We start from the raw sequence: 18,099 nt of genomic DNA, 5'->3' as shown, positions 1-18,099 counted from the left end.
GAGCATATCAAATAGAGCAACAAAGAGAATACTTGAGTGATGCAAATGAAGGCAAGAAAGGGGAATAAAAGAACAAAGAGAAAGACGGTAGAATTAACTCTAATTGTATCAGAAACTAAGTTGACTACACACAGACTATACACTAAATAAAAGGATAGATTTTCAGGCTGGATTAAAAAGAAAACAGAACAGCAAGACCCAATTACATGCCATTTTTGAAGACACGCTTACCATGTAAGGACACAGATAAATTGAACGTAAACTGATCAAACATGACAGACGGCAGAAACCTCAACAAAAGAAATCTGGTGCGACCATTTAAACATCAGAGTCAATTTTAAGCACATAGTTTTACCAAGGAAAAACCAAGGACATTTTATAATAGTGAAAGGATCAGTTCAACAGGGAGAGCTACCGATCTTAAATGTGTATGCTCTTAATAACGTAGTGTCAGTTCTCAGATTTAAAATTCTCTCTTCACTTTTGACACTCAGAAAATTCTCTTTTCTTTTTAACTAGGACATGTATTGAGTTTTAGGTGTTATTTTTTTTACATGATTTCTACGTACGCATAGGGAGGGGAGGGGCGTTCTCTCAATCAGCTATGCCTTAATAATTTTAACTAGTGTTTCAAAAGGTGTTACAAGACGCTTTATAAGTGCACTATTTTAGGGGGAGAGTACTGACTGCAGGCTCAAGAATCAAGTGACAACAATTGGGGGAATTTTCCAGGGCAATTATGCACAAAATTTGATACAGTTTTAGGAATGTTGCTAATAATCCGTTGTACATATCCCACCTAGTATCCTGACAGGTAGAGGCTGACAGGGAATCTGTATGATTTAGAGGCTGACAGGGAGTCTGTACGATTTAGGAGAGCTACAATTGAGAGTGGTTCAGGTGAAAGGAAGCAGGAAGCAGGAGAAGGTCTTAGTGGTAGATGGTCAAGGCTACATGTGAGTCAGAGCTCCCAGGAAAGCAGAGCACAGCTCCCGTCATGGGCTAGTGCCCTCCCTCCCAAGGTTATGGGTCGGCCAGAATTACCCCAGTATCTATGTGAGAATTTTAGAGTGCCCTCACAATACTGTTAATGTGAAAGCATCCATCACCACCATCAGACTAATAGCTCACAAAATGTAATATATCGATCCTCATAAAATACAGCTTTTGTAAATCTTGATGCGTCTGGTTTCAAAAATAAGGGACTACTGAATTATAGAAATTAATATTTTTTCCTTCAAAATGAGGCAAGAAAACCTATTCTACTTTTCTCTGTCCTCTGCCTCCACTTAAAATAGTAGCTTTCATATCAGAGAGTAATCGTGTTACCTCTCCAATGATACATGTAGGCTATAACCCAATAGAACGTGAATCACATTATTATCGGAGCTTCTCTGGCTTTAGCCTGTATTCAAAAGCAAGATAAAAAAAAAATTCTGAAAATAATTTCTCTGCCGTCAGTGATAGATTTGGCTTGGTAAATATTGCTTGGAAAATGTGCCTGATTTTAGTCCGTAGAATCCAGAGGGCCATCTGGGGTATCAAGGTAGCTCAAATGACTCCATAGAGCTCAGGCACAGAAATAAAAAGAAACACCTTTTCCAGAGAGTCCCATTAGTGCCCTGAAGGCAGAAGCCAGATTCCAAGGGAGGAGAAAACACAGAGGCAGCATGTAGAGCACACTTAGTTCAATTCGTGTCGGGACTACTGCCACCATGCCTTCAAGACGGCTCTGTGGGTGTTCTTGGAGTCAGGGAGCGACGCATCCTTTCCTTTCTTGCGTTTACTTACCACTAAAGGTCTTGAAATGCCAGCGTAAGCTTTTGATTACATCTTGAAGTCGGCCTTGTGGTACTAACGGAACCCTTCGCTCCTAGAAGTATCGATGGCTTCCTAGTTCTCACGGGCAACGGCCCGCCCATCCTCCCTGACTCTACCCTGGTGGCTGTGTCCGGCTCATTTGCTCCACTCCTCTCTCCTCCACGGTGAGACACCAGACGACTGCATATGCTACACCTTCTCAGACGATGTCCTCCCTCCTCTCAGTGCCTAAATGCAGGCATTCACAGTGTTATTTCTTTGGCACTGCTATGGACTCACTGTTTGTGTTTCCGTCCTCCCTAAATTAATGCCTTGAAATCGAATCCCCAGCGCCGTGTTACTTGGAGGCGGGGCCTTTGGGGTGATGAGGACACGAGGGTGGGGCCCTCAGGAGCGGCACTGGGGCTTTTGCAAGAGGCCAGCGAGCTAGCTCGCTCCTCTCCCGCCTGTGAGGCTACATCCAGGAGATGCGGCTGCAAACCAAGAAGTGGGCTCTTACCAGACACAGGATCTGCCCCACTTTGATCTTGGATTTCCCAGCTTCCAGTCTCAGAATTGAGGAATAAAAATTTGCTGTTTAAGTCACCCAGTCTTTTTTATTTTATTATTTTTTTATTTTTTTGACAAGTGCGGTCTTTCAGTTGCTACAGTCACACTGCTCTGGGCAGGCCTCGTGGGTTCCGGCGGGAGGGTCCCGGCCGCCAGGTGCGGCAGGTGCGGCCCCGGGGACAACCGCACGGTGGCGCCGTCGCAAGGCCGCTCTGAGACGCCTGGCACCTGCATGGGGTGGGGGGGGGCGGGGGGCGGGGAGATTCCGGGGGTCCCCAGGACCAGCCTGCGCAGGGCCGGTGAGCCCGGGAGCCCCTCCTCAGGCAGCAGGGGGGCTTCTCTCCGTCCGCGAGGCCCCCCCTCCCCCCAGAGGCTGGGGCCATCTGAGGGGCAGAGCGTGGGCGGGGAGCCACAGCCTGGGCCCTGGGCCAGCCTCGCCTCCTGGCCCCAGGTCAGCCCGGGGTCAGCCCAAGGTCAGCGCCCAGCTGCTCCCCGTCGAGGGGCGAGGCCCTGGAGGACGCAGGACGGAGGACGCGCGGCGGGGACGTGGCGTGGAGCCGCCAGCACTCCAGGTAGGCCCTCGCCTCCCGCGCCCCCGCAGCCCTGCAGCTCTCGAGGACGCGGCGGGGGGGTGGGGGTTCCTTTGCAGGGTTGACTCACCTCGGGGACCCCGGGCGGGTGTCGTCGGGGCTGCGGGGGCAGAGGGCAGGGCGCCGCGTCAGGTAGACGGGGCCACGGGGGTCAGCGTCCACCACCCTGCGTGTCCTGGGGGTGCAGGTGCAGGGGGGGCGCTGCCTGTGCGGGGTGGCGGGGAGCGGCCCTGGCCTCGCGGGGTGCAGCTTTGGGGGAAGACCCCGTCCGCGACGACCCTCTGCAGCTGCCAGGACCACCTGGTGGCGCCTCGTGGACAGAGTCCAGGGTACATATTGTCTACAAGCGTGGAGCACAGGCTGCACACATACGTATGACAGTATTCTCCAATGTATTTGGGCACAGTATATAGAACTTTATACACTTATAGGGGCGCCTGGGTGGCGCAGTCGGTTAAGCGTCCGACTTCAGCCAGGTCACGATCTCGCGGTCCGTGAGTTCGAGCCCCGCGTCAGGCTCTGGGCCGATGGCTCGGAGCCTGGAGCCTGTTTCCGATTCTGTGTCTCCCTCTCTCTCTGCCCCTCCCCTGTTCATGCTCTGTCTCTCTCTGTCCCAAAAATAAATAAACGTTGAAAAAAAAATTAAAAAAAAAAAAAAGAACTTTATACACTTATAGTATATGCACACCTCATATACACACTGTGTACATTAATATATAAATACCCAAAATATAATGATATGTTACATAATAGTGTAAGTATATAATGTACACATATAAAAATATATAATTATGTATACACATAATACATAATTATTAGCATTAAATTATATTTAAATTTATAATTTATAAAAAGGTACACTATGCTATAATGTATAAAGTGTATATAGAATACACATGAATATATTTTATATTTATTATCAATCTAATTAACATCCATCACCACATATAGATTTATATATGCTGTTTATATGTTATCACATATCTATATACATGTGTACGTATATCGTACATATATGTACATTTAACATGTACAACATATATTTATAGTTTTATATAACATTTGTATTATTTTAATGTAGGATATTATCCACAAATATATTTCTATATCAAGCTTATAGATTTGATGTAATTATGTCAAATTTTATATAAATTGTATATAATTATCAATGCTTTATATAATTGTAAACGTTTTATAATTCTACAAACATGTCATTTTGTTTACACTATACATTTAGATATGGTTATAAATTACACGTGTATAATTAGTCATACCCTTCATGTATGACTTTTAATTTTTATGCAGGTGTTTCAGAGAAGTAACCCCGAGGTTTAAAGCAGAAAGACGGGGCACCATTGTCAAGCAGGTCTCTGATTAAGACTGAGAATCGCATAGGGTTTCTCCCTACTCACCTACTTCCCACCACAAACTGGGATGCATGGTGGGAAGGACCGGGGACAGCTGACCCCCTATTAATACCCATCTCTGCCCTTTCAAAGCAGGTCCACACAGACAACCCAATAGCCTGGGCTTCCCTGCTCCCAGCCCCTGGGACCTGTGGACTCTGCCCCTGTCTCTTGCAGGCATTGATGGCTCAAGCAACTATAGGACCCTGGGCTGAGAACCAGGGTGAAAATACCCACAACACTGTCTCAGTCCACGGACCTTACTGCACCTCTGTCCCCAAAGGCTGTCCTGGGCTGAGTCAAAAAGTCAAGACTCTATATGAACTTGCCCCTTAAAATGAGACACCTTTGCTTGCTTGTGGCATTTTACTTGTTCTTGGTCATTAGCCCAATGGAGTGAACTCCTGGGTCTCCTCTATGAGCGTTCACGTCCGGGCCTGGACACCCCAATGCTGGGGCCCCACCCGGACACTGTGCCTCCCATCCAGTTGCTGTGCCTTGAGGAGACACACACCAATTCAGTAAAACATGATTAAAGGTATAAATCAAATGCTGCACAAGCAAGCAACGATTTTTAGAAGATCAGAGTTTATCCTTTATTCTAAGAGCAGATGTAAATACTCTGTGAGATTACCCACAGAGCTGGCTTCCCCCTAGTAAGACTAGTGGAGAACTAGCCAGGTGCATTTTGGCAAACGCTTCACCTCCCGCGGAAGTTGGGCATTGAAGTCAGTTGTCAAGGTCTCTACAGGCACAGCTGTCCCCAGTGTGGCCCCGCTCTCTCCCTAGTGATGCTCAGAGTTGCCGATCTCCACAGAGGAAGCAACCACAGTAGGGAATGAACATGGGGGTCCAAAATTTGTGTATTTGGTGCACAGGCTGAGACTTTCAAGTGTTTTCAAGTCAAGATGCCAGTTTTTCCTTTGTCTTCAGCAGATGCCTCCCTGGGCTCTCACTTTGGAGAAGGCTGGACTTTTGAGAGGCTATAGAGCAAGAGGTCCAGGAAAGGTGGAGGGGGTTGTCAGGACAAGACGGTAATTGAGCTGGTCCAATTTCAGAAGAGACTTTTCAGGAGCTGCACTTTAATTAAGGACATGATTAGGCCCTTTGCTTCCTGAAACTTCTCTGGTGTTTGACACGCTCTCTTCCTTCCTCTCTGCTTCCCTCTGTCCCTCCCAGCTGGGCTTCTGGGGATGGTGTAGGTGTGGCATCGGGCTGCTAGTCTTTTGGAAGGGGGCCCAAGAGACTGTGCCTTCAGTCGCCTTTCAGCCTGGTGTGGGAGGGGTTCCCAGGAAAGCTTTATTGGCCTGAGCCTGCAGCCTGGATGCCCACGTGGGGAGGCCTTCGGGACTAGCTTATCCTCTCTGCTCTCCCTGGAATTCTCACTCCATGCCAGTGTGGTCTTTGGCCAACTTATTTCCTCATGGTCAGCCGTGAAATATCAGTGCCGACCCATATTGAAAGAGGGATTCAGTGCTGCTGAGAGGTTGGGGCTGACGTCTCCCCAAGAAACTATAGGAGAATTTGCAGATTGAGGATGGTGCCAGGAGGGATGCAGTGCTTTGAATTGTTCACCCAGAGGTGGGGATGGTGAGCCTGCTCCAGCTCTGGCTCCCCTGGGGTCCACTGTTGTGACAGCCTTCATCTGGGGATGGCTGTCTGGTGGGATAGTGCTTCAAGGAGGGGAGGGAGGGAGGGAGGGAGGGAGGAAGGAAGGAAGGAAGGAAGGAAGGAAGGAAGGAAGGAAAAAAGGAAGGAAAAAAGGAAGGAAAAAATGAAGGGAGGAAGGAAGGAAAGAAGGGAAGGAGGAAGGAAGGAAAGGAAAGGAAAGGAAAGGAAAGGAAAGGAAAGGAAAGGAAAGGAAAGGAAAGGAAAGGAAAGGAAAGGAAAGGAAAGGAGGAAGGAAGGGAAAGGAGGGAGGGAGGGAGGAAGGAAGGAAGGACAGGAGGGAAGGAGGAAAGGAAGAAGGAAGGAAGGGAAGGAAGGAGGGAGGGAGGAAGGGAAGGAGGAAGAAAAAAAGAAAAAAAAGAATCTTTTCCTGAATGTAATGTTGCTCCGGTATCTTTTCTCCAAGCCTTACCCAGCCCTCTATTCAGATGTAGCCTGATTTAGTTAAACGGTTCCTCAGTGCTGTGGGGATTTGTATGTTCTCTCTCTCAAAATTTCACATTATACCAAACAATTGGCACATACATATCTTTGTGTGTGTACCTTTATGTCTATTTTTATCACTTCCTTAGAATAATTTCATTGTGAATTTCACAACCTCTTCTAGTGTACTGCCTACGCGAAACTGAGAAAAGCATTTAACTACCTTAAGGCTTATCTTCCTCATTTCTCAAGAAAATAATATCTAATTCGTAGGGTTGTTTTAACGAATAAATGAGACATTGTAAGACATGTTGCACAGTGCCCGATATATAGTAAGAGATAAAATTTAGCTCTAAGTATGATAGCATTATGATGAAAATGATTAGTCGTATTCTTTTGGCAAAATTGAAGTAATTAATACCTCTACCAGCAGTGTGTGAGAGTGTCACCATTTTGATATTTCCATTGGAAGGGATATGATCAGAATGCTTTTCATTCCATGTGTCCTTTTATTATTGGAGGAAACCATTAAGGGAAGCCCTTACCATGCTTCCATGCAGGTCTCATTGGTTGGACTCATTGGCCGCCATTCCCTGCCTAACCCACCTGTGGGACAGGGAATGGGGCCATCGTGATTATCTGTGACCTTCGTGATTATCTCTCTCGCGATTATCTATCTTGCCCTGTGCACATGAAGTCCTGGTTGTGGGATCTCTCTGTTTGGGGACATATAACCACCTGAGGAGCATGGGGGAGCTGTTGTGGTCAAATCAGGGCCATTTCCTACATAGAGCTCATCACGGTCATGGAGCGGAGTGTTGTGTTTGTTCTCTTTATGCTTTCTTGCAGCTACTTTCTTTTACTCGGGTCTTCACTTATTTTAATGGAGTAATATTACATTTTGGGGCCTTCTTGTTGTTTCTGGAACATGCCAGGCTTATACCGTCCTAGAGACTTCAGTCAGCAGCTTCTGATTGAGACACTTGTCCTCTGGATACTTATGTGGTTAATTCTCTTCTCGCCTTTACAGTCTTGCTCACAGAACACCCCGCCCAGTCAGGCCTCCTCCCAATTCCCTTTTTAAAACCACGACCCTGCCCAGGATTTCCAAATAACTCTTACCCAGCTGTCGTCTTTTCTTCCGCTCCCAAAGTGCTTGGCACCTTTATCAAATGTGTGTGTTCACCTTCATTATTCTTATTAATTATGTCCTGTCTCATCCTCCTACAGTACGAGCTCAAACAAGGCAGGGGCTGTGTCTGTTTTACTTACTCACGTGTCCCAAGGACCCCCAACTCTCCCCAACATATATTGGGCACTGAATGCATAATCGCCATGAACGAATTAATAACATGTCCCAATGTGCCACACGTCACCTGGAACCAAACTGGCTGGTAAAAAACGTTTGTCCAAAGCCCTGAACAAAGAACCAGTAAAAATCATTTCCGAGGCCGTGTGGTGGTGGGAAGGGTTGCTGCTAGGTGTTGTAATGTGATGACAGAATGGCAGTGGGGCTTAACCAAAGGGTTCTTGCCTTTTAGAAATACATACTGAAATTTTTACCAATAATGTCATCTCTGATACCTGCTTCACAATAGTTGTGTCGGGGAAAGGGAATCATAGCTGAGATAACAGTGGCTGACAGTGGCTGGGGGTTGTCAGGCGATGATGGATATGTGGGATTTCATGGTCCTGTTCCCTCTACTTTTGTGGATATTTGAAGTTTATCCAAATGAAAAAAATGATAAAAGACACTATAGATATTAAAATAAATCACCTACCTTCTGATATGATGAATACAAGGGATGTTCTTAAGAGTATAAAATTTAAGGGTGCCTGGGTGGCTCAGTCAGTTAAGTATCTGACTCTTGATTTTGGCCCAGGTCATGATCTCATGGTTCGTGGGTTCGAGTCCCACGCTGGGCTCTGTGCTGACAGTGCAGAGCCTGCTTGGGATTCTCTCCCTCCCTCTCTCTCCACACCACCCCCCTTCTCTATTGCAAAATAAAGAAATAAACTTAAAAAAAGGAATGTAAAATTTAGTCAATGAAGCTTCGTACTTCACAGTGACTGTGAACACTACTGCTTTTTACTCCGTGTATAAAGAATGTAAATTAACGGAGTTTCTCCTTGGTACAAAGCAGAGCCGGAAAAACTTCATGAAACAGCAAAGGAAAACTCTGCCTCATGGGAGACACTGATTTTTTTATTTCAGCTAGTAAATTGGCCCTGGAAGAAACCGTGTCTTTTTAAGTATTTAACATTTGTATTCAAAATTGCTTACTGATTATAAAAATAAAGAAGCACTTTATTTACATTTTGTAACAAAGTACTTCCTGCCGTACCCAATTCGTACCGGGATATATGGCATGTAGATATTCAGGCTGTTGGTGCAGTGTTCAGGACCCGTTCTGAGTAGCGTCGAGGAAGCCAGAGAAGGTGGCCTCATGGAAGTTTACAAGCTGCTGTTAACACAGCTTCCCTTTTCCCTAAAAATGTAATGCTTACCAGAACCTCATGAGTACATTTGCCAAATAGCAGTGGCTTTTCGTAAGTATCCATGTACAAAATTGAGATTGGCCTGACAGCATAGATCTTTCTGTCTATATACTAAAGCTGGGGCAGTATTCTTTTTTTTTTTTTTTTTTTAAGTTTATTTATTTATTTTGAAAGAGAGAGAGAGTGTGCTTGCCCACAGGGGAGGGTCAGAGAGAGAGGGAGAGAGACAGAATCCCAAGCAGGCTCTGCACTGTCAACATGGAACCCGATAAGGGGCTCAGACTCGGGAACTATGAGATCGTGACTTGAGCAGAAATCAAGAGTTGGACCCTTAACTGACTGAGCTACCCAGGCGCCCTTAGGACAGTATTCTTTAATTCATTCATCAAAAACAATTAACCTCTAATTATACTGTATACTTGGAACTCATCCCTCTGGAGCTCTTAGTCTAGATGAACATTTAATTAAAAAAACAACCCACAGATAATAAAGTTACCTTGAGTTATAATCAGAGAGACTTGGCCTTCTAGCCCACTGAAGGGTAGAAGAAAATGAAGATGTCATAGGGAATCTACAGTTCACTCGTGCCAGGAAGAATGGGAAGCCAGCATCTCTACACAGTATGGTAGAAAGTCAGGAGATCTGGGTTTTGGATCAGGTCCTTGTCTGGAATCTGTAGGATGTTTTTGCTTGTACGTGGCATGGTGTTCTCTTTATGAAGAACCTAGGCAGGAATTCATAGCTAGGATCAGTCACAATAACATTATCCTGATGGTATTGCCATTTCTACCCTCATTTCTCCACCTTTTACGATTCTGCTCTTGCGGTACAACCTGCATTGTTTCCATTTTGATTTTGTATTTTATCACCCGCCTTAAGTCCTTAGGCAAGATCTTTATCTTCTTGGGGTCTTGGTTCTTTACCTGTATTTCAAAGTAAAATAACTTTGAAGAGGTTCTACAGTTTCAAGAGCTTTATCTCTTACCATAGTATCCGAACTTCCGCGATTTGCCATTTATCCAAAAGGAAAAGACAGTGAGGATTATAATTGTACCGTGTAATGGTACCTCTTACTTGGGCGATACAGTGAAACGTTGTACATGTGCCAAATGAAAATTTTGTCCAGATTTGTGTATATTATTTCCCAAATCTCTAAAAAGGCAACAAAACTGGTATCATTCAAAACTTCAATGACTAGAACGGACATTATTCATGGTTGGGAACGTGAATCTTTAAAAAATAATTTTGTTACAAATAACAAGAATTTATATTGAAAATCTTCTATCATTAAAAAAAAACACAATTCGTGGAGTGAAACCCAAGTATATTAATGGAAAGATGTTGGTTTCACATAAATTTACAATTATACCCCTAAACCTTGTCTAGAATTAACATCCCACCTTCCTCACCTTACCCTGCTGAATGAGGAACAAGTTATTCCAACCAGCAGCTGCAATACTCTGAGAATAGAAGTTGCACCACAATATGTTTTCTGACCTAGAGACAGATGCTCTGCTCTTACCTGTTCATCGGCAATGTAAGAACCCATTGAAAGGAGCTATGTAATTCTTTTGGAAAATGTTAGATTGCTAAATGTACAGTTATGCATGAGTCATGATTTTCAAAATGTAAGTTAACAGCTGGATGAAAGTGCTGTGGGAGAAGGCCTGCTAATTTGTTCACATTTAATGGCATTCCTGCGCAATCTACTGAACAGTTCAGCAAAGCAGAATCAACAGCTGCTGTGGAAATGAGATTATTTAAAACAAGCAGAGGGAATACATTTACGCCCAGGGTCAGAGCCTGAATATCGCTCTCTAAGTAGTGCTTGGATAGTCACCACGGCATTTTGGCAGAGGAGAAATTACACTTGGGTGAAATCCAAGGAGAACAATGCACATGAAACTCCGGATGATTATAGGACTATCACATTTAGCAAAAATCTGCTGACCTTTATCTGCAATTCGTGACAATAATACCATGTCTAGAGATGGACACCAGGCAACCCTATTATCCTAGAGAAAGACAGGCAGTGCATGATAACTTAGACCCAAAATATAGGGGGAGAATGCTTAAGAAGTGGGTTTCAGGGGCGCCTGGGTGGCTCAGTCAGTTAAGTGTCCGACTTTGGCTTGGGTCATGATCTCAGGGTTCATGGGTTCAAGCCCCACATTGGGCTCTGTGCTGACAGCTCAGAGCCTAGAGCTTGCTTCAGATTCTGTGTGTGTGTCTCTCTCTCTCTCTCTGCTCCATCCCCACTCATGCGCGCGCTCTCTCTCTCTCTCTCTCTCTCTCTCTCTCAAAAATAAACAAACATTAAAAAAATTTTTTTTGAAAAGGCGTGGGTTTCAGCATGGTTGGCAGGGAGCAGTTCTGATGACCAGCGGTAACTCCTGGAATTTCCCCCATATCTGGATTAGAAATAAGGTGGCCAGATTTAGCAAATAAAAATACAGGACACCCAGTTAAATTTGAACTTCAGATAGGATGGATAGTTTTTCATATAGGCATGTACCAAATATTGCCCATTCTTGTACCAAAACAGTATATTCATTGTATAATTGACATTTATATTTCATTGGACATCCTGTATTTTATCTGCCAGCCCCAGTCAGAAAATGAATGTTCACTGAAAGACTTGGACAAACGGGATCGAGTCTCCCCATCTCTCGGGTCCACCGTAATACAGCAGAGCTGGTCGTTTCATATTTGTGTTGGTTTTCTATGGTTGCCACAACAGATTGCCTCAAATTTAGTGGCTTAACAGCAACGTGAATCTATTGTCTAAGAGTTCTCTGTAGGTTAGAAGCCCAACGTGAGTTCTCCTGGGCTACAATCAAGACATCACCAGGGCTGCATTTCTTCTGGAGCAATATCCATTTCCTTACCTTTTCCACCTTCTGGAGGTCACCCACGTTCCTTGGCTCACGGGTCCCTTTCTCTGTCTTCTAAGCTGGCGATGAAAGGGTCAAATCTTGCTCACACTGGATCATTCTGACCAGTCCTCTGGACTCTCCTGCCTCCTGCTTCTTAAATAGACTGTTGTCACTATTTGGGGCCCACCTGAATAATCTGAGATAATTTCTCTATTTTAAGGTCAGCTGATTTAGCAACCTTAATCCCACCTAACATATGCACAGGTTTGGGGGATTAGAGCATGGACATCTCTGGGGGGAGGGCATTGTTTTGCCTGCCACAATATTGAAAACATACTTGTCTTGGATTAGGCAATATTTATTTTATTTTATTTATATTTTATTTTTAATGTTTATTTATTTTTGACAGAGACACAGAGAGACAGAGAGAGAGAGAGAGTTCACGCGCGCACGCACAAGCTGGGGAGGGGCAAAGGAAACACAGAATCCAAAGCAGGCTGCATGCTGTCAGCACAGAGCCTGTTGCAGGGCTTGAACCCATGAACCGTGAGGTCATGACCTGAGCCTAAGTTGGACGTTTAACTGACTGAGCCACCCCGGCACCCCTAGGCAATAATTTTAAAGCTGCCTTATCCCAAGTGAGTCTTTTAATTTGCCAGCTTCATTTTCTAATAGGATGCAAAGAAAGCAGATTGTTTTTGACCCACATAGCAAACGTTCTATGCTAGTGTGTTTAGAACAAGGCAGTGCAATACTATACAAAAATGTCAGTGGGGAAAAGAGCCAACATACCAACACCAAGCAATTTCCTCGATTCTCTTAACATCGTTTTCTTGACAGTGTACTATGAAATCCTTGCACTGCATAGTTTTGTGAGGAATAGTATATGAAATGTGAGCAATAATTCTACAAATATAAACCTTCAGGAAGAAAAAGTTAAAGTAACAGTGGGCACAAAACTCTAATTTTCTGTTTATTATTTAATACAAAAGTTTATTTCTTGATAGACACATATATACACACACAAACTCTGGGATCAAGTGTGAGCTTGGTTAATGTTTGGATGGGAAATTACTTGGAGATATTCCATTTTTAGGATTCTATTCTATTAATACGATTTGCTAGCAAGGGCCATTCTGTATGTAAGGATGTTCTCCATCAGCATCTGGAAAGATCTACTTCTCCTTGATAAAATCATTCTTATAATTTTCTTTTATAGATGTGGACATTCAGGGAAAACTAAATGCTTTTTTTATTTCCAGAGTCTTTAATCGAATTGATGTAAATATCAGGCAATTAAAGCCACAGCTGGGTTCTCTGTATGTAAGTGAATTTAGGTTATCAAGATACTTTAGAAATTATTCACTCTCTTAAACTTTCTTTTTATAGTATAAGCTCAGAGGTGAGTTTCTATGGTGTATAATCTTCCTTGAATTACAACTTTTAATGATAATAAGTCCTGCAATTATTGGACACTTAATAGGAGCCACATTATGTTCTAAGCTTTATACATACTCTTCATGCAAAGCCTATCGAATAGGTAATACTCAAATTTTATTGAAGAGGAAACTGAGACTTCATATAACTACTTGATTTCAAAGTCTCAATCAAAAGTTGAAATGAGCTCTAAGGCCTGAATACATTGCTCTTAATAGCTATATAAGCATGCCACCAGAATTTATGATTGTGCTATATTTCTACAATCATCATTTGCTGGTTTGCTCTTATACTGTTAATTACAGTAGTAAGGGTTGCATTTTATTCTCTCCTACTTGGTTGTCAAGTGAAGATGTAACAAATGTTCTTTGGCTTAGAATTCCTTCTTTCTTCTCCCTACTCCATGCTTCATGAACACGTTGCTTATAAGTCCTCTGAGGTCAGGGACTGTGATTTATTTAAGTATTTTATATTCTGACAGTACCTACCACACTAGGAGATCACTGGAATGCCAACAAAGATGTTAATTAATGAGTTAGAGATCAAAGGCCTTTGTGTTAACATGTGTAATCCGAGTGCACAATCACCCTGGGCGTCCATTTCTTTTGTAAAGTGAGGGTATAAATCAGGGCTCTGATGATGGGCAGAATAATGGCCCCCAGAAGATGTTCATGCCTTACTTTGTGGAACTTGTGTAAATGTTTGGTTACAATGAAAGGGGAATTAAAGTTTCAGATGGAACTAAAGTTGATAATTAGATGACCTTAAAATAGGGGGATTATCCTGGATTATCCGGATGGGCCCAGTGTAATGACAAGGGTCCTTATAAGCGGAAAATGGAATGGAGGCAAAAGACAGTCAGAGGGAGATGTAACTAGGGAGGAAGGTCAGAAAGTTGCGATGTGAGAAGGACTGGATCTTCCATTGCTGGCTTGAAAGATGTAAGGAGGGAGCCAGAAGCCAACAAATGCCAGTAGTATTCAGAAGCAGAAGGCAAGGACAGATTCTCCCCTTGAACCTCCAGAAGGAATGTGGTTCTAGTCAACATCTTGATTATTAGTCCAGTGAGACCCATGTTGGACTTCTAACCCACAGAACTCTAAGATCATACGTTTTTTGTTTTAAACCACCTTGTTTATGGTAACTGAGTGTAGCATTACTATGAAACTAATATAGTTCATAAATTACAACCTTAAATTCTAACGATAAGGATGTTTTATGACTTTTCGATTTGGTCACTGAACTGCCACTGCTTGACATACATTCTTTTTTTTTTTTTTTTTCAACGTTTATTTATTTTTGGGACAGAGAGAGACAGAGCATGAACGGGGGAGGGGCAGAGAGAGAGGGGCAGAATCGGAAACAGGCTCCAGGCTCCGAGCCATCAGCCCAGAGCCTGACGCGGAGCTCGAACTCACGGACCGCGAGATCATGACCTGGCTGAAGTCGGACGCTTAACCGACTGCGCCACCCAGGCGCCGCATGCTTGACATACATTCTAAGTGGAGCCCAATGAGAACATGACTTGAATAAGTGCAAATACTAGATAAATACTAGATAAACTAGATCATACTGGCTTAGTATTAAATACTATTAATAATATTCGATACTAGATAAACAGTTAATACTAGATAATACTAGATAAACAGTTTTAAACGGTGCCTTTTTTTGATGAGGATGTTACAACTTTTTTTTAAGACTTATTTGAAAAACAGAACCAAATATAGTTTGTACAAATTAAAATTATAGGCTCTGAAAAAAGAGGACATCTATTTCTATTTCAATCATCAGTGTCGTGGACTGAGTATTCTGAAAAGCCTTCTTCTGAAGCCCTTAGAATCCTTTCTTATTGATTCTATGGTTAATTGTTCACATTTTCTTCAAGTAATTTTAGAGTTTTAATTCTATAGCTTAACTCGCCATCTAAGTGTGATTGGTTGGATTTTGTTTTGGTGTCCTGGAAGTGGTTAGCTAGCTGCTTAAACATCACTTGTTGAAGAGTGTGTCCTTTTTAAGTGATTGCAAAATACAACTTTATCTTTGTATACAATTTACCTATTACTTTGGCCATTTTTGAATTTTTAAAATTATTTTTTTAATGTTTATTAATTTGTTTTGAGAAAGAGAGAAAGCACAGGAAGGAAGGGGCAGAGACAGAGAGGGAGAGAGAATCCCAAGCAGGCTCCATGCTCAGTGCAGAGCCTGACACAGGGCTCAATCCCATGACCCTGAGACCATGACCTGAGCCAAAATCAAGAGTCAGTCACTTGACTGACTGAGCTACCCAGGCACCCCCAAATTCTTAAAATTCTGTTCCTTTGTTATCTCTTTATATTCCCACACAATTCCCATAACATTCTAATTATTTTAGTTTTCAAATACACCAAACTTGCTGGTAAGTGGTAAGTCAGTTTTACTCATTCAGTTTGAACAAAGCAAACAGTAATTAGCAAATCAACAGTAAAGTTGTAGGGTGTAAAATCAAAATACAAAAATTAGTCACGTTTCTATACACTAATAATGAACTATCTGACAGGAAAGTTAGGAAAATAATTCCATTTACAATAGCATAGAAAATAATAAAATAAATAGGCCTGAATTTACCCAAAGAAGTGAAAGACCTGTGCACTGAGATCTATGGAACATAGTGAAAGAAACTGAAGTTGCAAATAAATGGAAAGATGTTCCATGTTCATGGATTGTTCAGAATATTGTTAACACATTCATGCCACTTAGAGCCGACTATAGATTCATTGCAATCCCTATCAAAGTGCCAATGGGATTTTTCACAGAAATAGAAATAAACAACCTTAAAATTTCATGGAACCATGAAAACTTCTGCCTCTCTAATAAGCACCCCAGTGTGCTGATGTGGATGCTGGTCCAGGGACTACCTTTAGTGCCAAGAACGAGGCTTTTCTTCACAAAAAGGCCATTCAGTTGACTTGATGCACATATTTGTTAAGGAAGAAAGGTACATTCTGAGTTTTGTATGCTATGAAATTTTCCAATTAAACCATTTCACTGACTTGTACCCCCAGCAACAAGAGCTGGCGAAACGGGTAGTTGTGTCTGTTTGGGGAATTGAAAAGCACTGAAAGACACCCACTCTTTGCCAGATAAAACAAAGGACACACAGTTCAGTTTGAATTTCAGATAAATAATGAATAATTTTTTTAGTGTAACTGTGTCCTAAATATTGCAGAAGACATATATAGTATAATTTTTACGCTAAAATTATTTATTGTTCATCTAAAATCCATTTTAACTGGGCACCCTACATTTTTAGATACCAGATCTGACAATCCTATCTTTGTCCCACCCTCAAAGCCCACCTGGACACCTAAGATGCCATGGTGGGTTATGAGCATGGATAGCACTCATACAGAGAAGCATCATCAGAGGCGACTAATCAGTTTCCTCAGAACATTTATTTAGATTAGTAATGATGGACCACCCAGTTCCTTAGGCCTGCAGGCAATGTGATCCCAGCTTTCAGCCTTTTCTTAGAATAACTGAGCAACTCTGGGGAAGGAGAACAAGGATTAGGGTGGGGTGTGGGGCAGTGATGAGTGTATAGGAAGGTTACTGAGGGTGAAACTGAGGAATTTGGGGCCAGAGGGGAAGTAAAGAGTGACAGTCATGAAGGAAGACTATGGAATACTTTGGAGTATAACCTCTTGTCAGCCCTTAGCAATATTAAAACATTCATCTGTTCCTTATTAGGCAGCATTCCCACTTAAACTGGGAATTAAAAGCAAATTCTCCCATTAGCACTTGAGTGTTTCAAGCATTGGTGATTTTTATTGCAGCTTGATCCTTGCCCAGACTTTGAAAATTGTTTCTCTTTATTTTAATTACTATACACAGTTTCTACCTGGTGTCAATGCTCTGGAGATAGAGATGAGTTTATGGGACTTTTCTACCCTGAAGGAGGGTGGAATCAGAACTGCCTACTCCACTGTGAAAAACTCCAGCTCACTCATTTCCAAGCTACTCTATAGACCATTTTAATCCCATTCATCAGAGTATGCAATCCTACATTCTAATGCTCAAGAATTTTGAAAAATATGTTAAACCTTTTTATTTGTAGTTTAACAGTCTTCCTGCTTACCCCTCACCCCCTACCCAACAACTGCAAACTGCTCAGTTAATCTCAAATTCCTCAGGCTCCATAGAGTAAATACACTAAATGGTGGGATCTGTGACTCCTTCACAGTTTGGGTGGGTTATATTTGTTTTAAAAAATCAAGCAATTTAGGAGTGCCATGGTGGCTCGGTTGGTTGAGCAACCGACTCTTGATTTCGACTCAGATCATGATCCTAGGGTCGTGGGATTGAGCCCCATGTCGGGCTCTGTGTGATCGTGGAGCCTGCTTGAGATTCTCTCTCTCTCTCTCTCTCTCTCTCTCTCTCTCTCTCTCTCCCTCTCCCTCCCTCTCCCTCTCCCTCTCCCTCTCCCTCTCTCTCTCCCTCTCTCTCCCCACCCCCCACCTCCCTGTGTCTCTCTCTCAAAAAAAAAAAAATTTTGTTTAAAAATCAAGCAATTTAAATGGAAGTCTCTTAGGGAATATCTTGGGCATTTAGTGACATGCCTTGGAACAATGAAATAAATCCTGCTGTACTAAAAAAAAGAAAGAAAGAAAACAAAACAAACAGAAAAAACACCCTAGATGTGATTTGATTTTCTGTTTGCTCTTTCTCAGAACTAGTAGTTTATCTGTTAAATGATCACGATGCTTGGGGAAACAAAACATGTTGTTGTCTAGGAGCTTAAGGGTTTCAAGTGAAATGTTGGGCATGTTGCAATTAAATTATACTTTTTCTTAC

The 18,099-nt window shown here is 42.7% G+C and overlaps 1 long non-coding RNA gene across 1 annotated transcript; it reads right to left on the bottom strand.

Annotated features, from left to right (window-relative positions):
- Positions 1-4,892: 4,892 nt before the first annotated feature.
- Positions 4,893-12,005, bottom strand: LOC147581450 (uncharacterized). The gene is made up of 3 exons (XR_015249911.1): positions 11,845-12,005; positions 9,453-10,108; positions 4,893-5,992 (listed from the first exon to the last, which is right to left on the bottom strand). It is a non-coding gene; the product is annotated as an uncharacterized LOC147581450 (long non-coding RNA).
- Positions 12,006-18,099: the final 6,094 nt, after the last annotated feature.

Source organism: Puma concolor, chromosome B1, assembly GCF_028749965.1.
Source record: "Puma concolor isolate L17-30 chromosome B1, mPumCon1.1.hap2, whole genome shotgun sequence".
Classification (NCBI taxonomy): Eukaryota; Metazoa; Chordata; class Mammalia; order Carnivora; family Felidae; genus Puma; species Puma concolor.
Note: the sequence above shows the minus strand (reverse complement) of the source record. Positions and strands in the feature narration are given on the sequence as shown.